Source organism: Quercus lobata, chromosome 9 (genome assembly GCF_001633185.2).
Source record: "Quercus lobata isolate SW786 chromosome 9, ValleyOak3.0 Primary Assembly, whole genome shotgun sequence".
Classification (NCBI taxonomy): Eukaryota; Viridiplantae; Streptophyta; class Magnoliopsida; order Fagales; family Fagaceae; genus Quercus; species Quercus lobata.
In genome coordinates, this window is record NC_044912.1 from 51087586 (window position 1) to 51094353 (window position 6768).

Sequence of the window (6768 nt, forward strand, 5' to 3'; positions counted from 1 at the left end):
TTTTATGGTCTTATTAAGCCTATGATTGAATTTGTTATAATAGGTTGTTTATGATTGTTTCTGTTCCCTTTCAATTCTTCCTCCCAAAAATTCTTTGCTTTGAGCATGATACCGAAAAATTGCCCTGGTGTTTTATTTCACTTACTGGTTGTAGTTCTCTTCTCCATAGTGGTTTGAGCATCATATATATTAACCACTTGAGGATGTCTTCTTTTATTTTGAGAAAGACTAATGATTACTACTTGCAAGCCAAAAAATTCTTTTGTTTTGTTACCGTTTTGGGAACTAGTTGACGAATACTTACTTCAGCTGTTCAGCAACAGTTGCCATCTGTGCTGAAGTAAAATGAACTTCAGATGATATATTGAGCTTGATCATGGAAACTAGAAATATGTTGCATTAGATTATAGAATCACAAACTTTTTGAACAACTCTTTGATTTGAAGCTTTGAGGCATTCATGGTTTCAATGTGGGCTTTCCATCCTCTATACAAGTTTTCAGTACCTAGCTATGATAGATATTCTTACCAGTCACCACGGGTCTTGTATGTTTGCATAAGCATCTCCTTTTCCGCTGTTTCTTGCCACTGGAATTTTGTAACCTTTTTAATCTGTATTTTTGCAATCTGTGCGCGCGTGTGCGGCCATGCCTGAGTGAACGTATTGTGACATTCATTGCTAGACCAGCTCGTGACTAAAAGTCTAAAACCCGCTTCTATTTCTCATTCTTCTGTAGGATGGGAAAGAGGGAATAACCAAGTAAAGACGTGACAAATTGATTGTTGCTTAATGGAATGGAAGCTATCTTTCCATTCCATTAATAGTTGCATTTATTTTCTCAAATGATTTGTTTATGGTCTTAAAAGGTCAATTACAGAAATCTTATCAAGTAAGACATTCATTTATTTGTTAAAATTCACTAATTATATTTATTGTCACCTCAGTTCATAAACATTTTATAATAGAATTTGTAGTAGTTTAGCATATTTGTTAGAGCTATGCATGTTGGTTGGCTAATAATTAATGGAGATAGTGAATTTTGGCCTCATTGATGGTGACTTTTGGCTGCTTACCACGTGTAAATATCCTTATAGCTATTATTGTTTGGGCAATTTGAGTAATTTGTATTAGAAAAATGTAATGACTATAACATTTTTACAACAAATCATAGATGATAAGTTGTTATTTATTTTAATTTAAACCAACCACTGATTTTTTTTTTTTTTTTTGCCTACTAATAACAACATACCTGCCACTTAAGTTTTGTTATAAAAATATTGTGAATATAGCATTTTTCTATATTATACTATCAAAATTACTGCATTAATTCATTTTAACAAGGCATGTGATTGTTAAATAGATTGTTTGATTAATGGTACAAATAAAGGTCGATTAAGTTGTTGCCATATGGTGAGTTAAACTTTTCTCCAAATGAGTTTGAATGAAAATTCTCTTTCATGCTCGTATTATTTGTCTGTTTTGGTTTTATTAATAAACTCCTGCCTGGTCTTTCCAGTCTGGCTTCTCAAATAATAATAATAATAATAATAATAATAATGATAATAATAAGTTGGTGCTAAGCAAGATTCCAAAATAAGATTGTTATTACCACATACAAGCCAATTAGTGTGGGTATTTTTTCTTCTTTATATGTTCCTTTATTAGCAAGAATTTGGCTATACTTATTTGAAGTTCAGGGTAATTAATTTTATAGACAACTTAAATAGTAAATATGGTTATTTATTAAAAAATAAAACTAAAAGATTGGTTAATTACAATTGATACAGTTTTTATATTGGATTAAAATTTCCGAAATTTTATAACAATAGAAATTATATCTATTAAAATTAACAATATAAATTAATGACAGCTATTGAGCTTTAGGGAGGGGGGGAGGGTGGGGACCAATTTAAAAACTCTTATTTTAAATTACTTAGTACAATTGTAAATCAAATAAGTAAAATGTGCATTTCATTGTCAAAAATCCACTGTCATTATGTGGCATGTAATTTGCAATTCTCGAAAGGCTGAAAGGCTGGGGTAACACTTGTATTTACAAAATAAGGACAAAGTTTGATTGGTTATATATTTTAAATAACTATTGAATTACATGTTCTTTATGTTCTTAACACTCGTGTCAAATTTTGTGCAAATCGAATGTTATTTACTATTCAATTCATAAACTTATTTTTTATATATAATTTTAGAATACAAAAACTTAAAATTTAAACCTTTGATTGATGACATTGTTATTATTTTTTGATCTTCTAGAAATTTTAGAAGCATGTAGAATTTAAAACAAGCATAAAGGATTTAAGAAGAACATGTCATCCAATAGTAGATTTGTTAAAATTCACATTCAATAAAAAAAATATTGAGTGAAGTTGTAGCTTTAAGATACAACTAAATTTGTTGCCAAATTTTGTCCAAAAAATAATTAACATTATAATTAAATAAATAAATTATTGTTATTATTAATGTCTAATTTATTATACTCATTAAAGTTCTATTAGATATTGTTGGGTCCCAATTTTAGTCTTGTGTGAATTAAGAAAGCTAATTAACAATTTTAATCAATTCTCAAAAAATATTATCACCTCAATTACCAAGCAAAATAGCAATCACACGGGATAAGCTTTGAATCAATTCATCATTATCAAATCAATTACAATATCTCTTGTGTATATCTTTTAAAAAAAAAAAAACTACTTTTTTTTTTTTTTTAAAAAAATTTGCTCTCACATGCATCTCATTGCACTCAGTGTGGTTTCTTCTTCTTATTCTTCTAACGGCTCACCCGTGGCTGCTCTCTCTTTTTCTATTCACGTAACTAGCATTGGATGTGTTCTCTCTTCGTCTTTCTTCACTTTTCAACATTAAACAAAGTCTCACAAATTCTCCTTGATTTGTGCGCTTTACAAAAAACGTTGTCAACAAAACCCAAACCTTATTGTATCTCTCCTTGGGTTACCTCTCAAACAAAAATCTTTTTTTTTTTCTCTCTCTCTCTCTCTTATTTCATGCTCTATTTTCTCTCTCCCCCGTAAGGAGGATCCTTGGGCCAAAGCCATCAAATTCTTTGTAGCATTATTTATTTATAAGACTTCAAGTTCCTATTTCTTTGTAGACAAGAAATATAATACTTATTTGACAGGGAATAGACTTTTCCTTCACACCAAGAAATAGTCTTTCCTTCTACATTAAAGAAACCCAAAAACAACCAAATTAAATTTCCCTTCTACAACTAGGAAACCCAATTAGCTTTCCAAGTCACAATTTAAATTTGAGCCAATTTCCTAACAGATGTCTCCTCCTCATCAATTATTCCACACTAGAGCAACCATCAAAGACACAATCAGCCCAGGGTTAAGCATTAAACTATATAATTTTTTTCGTTTGATAATATGGAAGGGTCTATAAGTATGGGATAAATTATAAAATCTAATGAGATGTTAAGGAAGGTGAAATTTGATTTCTTTCTCCATTTCCAAATGCGCCATCATTTGTGGCAAAATTTAAAGGAGACTATTTTAAAGTAATAGATTCTCACAACAAATTTAGAAGTCAAAATTAACCCCATTAATCAAACCAAGTAAAAAGCTGTTATTAACCATCCATACCTTTGCCAACATTTCTTGCTCTAACAGAACCTCTTAATCCCCCGCAATTACCCAGCAAAAAAAAAAAAAAAAAACAGAACCTCTTAATCTGATAGCATGAATAATAGCTTTCTTATGACTACCACAAATAAAACACAATAATTTGGGTCACATTCCATCGATATATGTTCTTCTTTGTCAAAACTTAAAAGTCTATCATTTCTTAATAGCCACCAAATTTTTTTAGACCACCACACAATTTATGAACATATTATTGGGAATAAGTGTGACCTAAGTGGCAGAATAAAAGTTTTTTAGTTGTAGGATTATAAATTTGTGCAAAAGCGGGTGCCAATTGGTGTATGTGAATGAAAGTTTTTTAGCCGTAGGATTATGTATTTGTGCAAAATTAATTATGCCACTTGAATGGGATATGAGATATTCTTGAATTTTCAAAATTAAATATTCTATCACCTTCCCTTATGTAAAATACCCTTATGTAAAATACTAGTAGTATCATAGTATGCTAGTATGCTTGTGCGATACACGAAATAATTAAAAATTCTATATAATAGATATTTTCAAAATTTTAGTTAGGCACTTGAAATTTTAATGGCGTTTCACCTAAGATTAAATTATTAAAATGCAAACATATATTGAGCTACTTGGTGTATGTAATGTGGATTTATTAAATTAAAATACAAAACTATTAATAGATTATCAAAATAATTAAAATAAACTTTAAAAAAATTTATTTTAAAATTCTTAACATTTTTTTAAATAGAATTTTAATTGAAATAGAATTTTATATTTCTCAAACCTAGCAATAGAGTTTTACCTAGATACTAATCTATAGTTGGAGTAGAATTTTAATTTTAACTTTGTAAGATAAAAAAAATGCATAGGAGGGGAGGGTGGCAAGTGCACCCTACGCATCCAGGGCAATATAAGGGGAGATAGACACCAACGTGCTCACTAGTGGAGATGAGAGGGACTCAAACCCAAGACCTAAGTCTTGTTGGCCAAGGCCTGTCCACTAGACCACCTACCATGTTAGTGAATTTTTAAATTTCTTGAAACTTAGCTAATAAAATTTCACTTAAAATGAACTGGCCTAATTAATAAGAGTTTGATTCTAAAAAAAAGAAAAATTAATAAGAGTTTAATCATTTGTCATAGAGAGAAGATAGCCACTTGGCACAACCACGACTTTTGGGTCTTTCTTTTATTATGTAATATATGATATTAGATGATAGCTAACTAGGTCTGATCATCATACATTCTCAAAAAAGAAAAAGAAAAAAAAAATCCGATCATCATATCTCCATTTATACATTATATTAGATATGGCAACTAACTAACCCCCACCCCAAGTAATTATTTTGTACTCCAAGAGCAATGCTTCATCTTTTCACATAATAATAGGTTCTACTAATTAAATTCAAGTATGATAGTATCATTGTCACATTCAATGGTTCTCTTATTTTTTTTAGTCACTTTGGATGGTTTCAATGTCACATTAGATGGTACTCACTCTCTATCGCTCTCTTTAAAAAAAAAAATGTTAAATGAAATTATTAACATAATTAGCTTTAAAAGAAATTTTAATACTAAAAATTTCAATTAATTAAAAATATCTTCCAGTTAAAATTTTTAAAAGATCTAATAAAAAATTAATTATTCATTTTTTTAGTAATTACTAAGATAATTTACATGCTCTCATTTATAGGGAGGACCATGTGAGCCAAATTGAGGTGGTCCTCCCATAGGAGTGAATAATTTTTTTAACCCAAGAGTTTGTATACTTTAGCAAGAGTTTCTTACTGAATATTTAGTGGCTAGCACATTTACATTTTTATATGATGACATTTGGTGCATCTGGAACATAAAAAAAAATCTTCTTGAAGAATAAGTTTTTGATTTAGATGGTTATGTCAATCAATCTGTACTTTTGTTTCTCTCTATATTTTTTGAGATCCTTCTTACTTGTCATTGAACAGAAATTAAGATACTAAAAATTGGTAAAATTTACACTTTCAAACAAAGCCAATCCCTTAGACATTTGTATTGCAAAATTTCCCATCCATCTGGTTCTGAAAAGCTTTGACAACGACAACTCTAGCAGTAGTGGCAGCTCCATTTGTATCCAGGCCTACCTTCTTTACCTGTTCATCCTCTCGGGGAAGGTTAATACCTTTCTCTTCAGAATTACTAGCAGCCTGCAATTTTGTTACATAAAGCTTTATGTAACAAAGCTAGTGATAACAAGGAACATGACCATAATGAATCAATGGGATATTAACGTCAATAAATACCTAAACTACTCAATGGACAGCATCAATTAGTGTAGGAACCTATGCTGCAAATTACGCCCACACAAAATGACAAAAGCATGATATCAAGATTAAGAATTTATTTCTGTAACGTGCATCCATAGACCCAAATGAAAAAAATCCAGTCTCAAAGTGTCCTTGCATCAAATCCAACTTCCCTTTGATTAGGCTCTACACAAAAACATTATGGTCTTTTATGAAGGCTTCCCTAACTACAATCTCATTACCATAAAGAAGTGCACAATCTTATGTGATAATACACAACTGACAATGCTGTTGTTACAGCTTCAACATCAAGGTCCCCCGCTACTCTGCCATCTAGAACATGTTGAATGCAAGGCCGAAAGGATATATATGAGACCCACCCCTTCTGAAATTTCAATGGCCTCCTATGTAGGAGTAAGCCAATAACTGATGCTCTGACCACAACTGCCTTTGATTCTTCATCATCCACAACCACTTCACACAAGTTCTTCTGTGCATATAGGACCACAATACAGGTACAACAGTCATGTCACATATGCAGTCTATGAAAAAGGGAAACAAAACAACACCAGTGAGTCAGTGACAATAAGGTTTTGTCGTTTTAATCTTTACCGTCAAAACGATTTTGATCCTTCTGAAAATCTTCACACGTGAGTAAATGGAAACGAGCACATTTGGGTTCTGAGAATAGAGAGGAACCAATCTATTTTTTGTTTTGGTTGCATTAACATGTGTTCTTAAAGTAATTGTTAATTTCTACCATTTCAGTAAAAAAAATAATAATAATTGTTAATAAATTATTTTCAAAAAATTTTAATACTATTTTCAGGAGAAATATAAAATAAAATAAA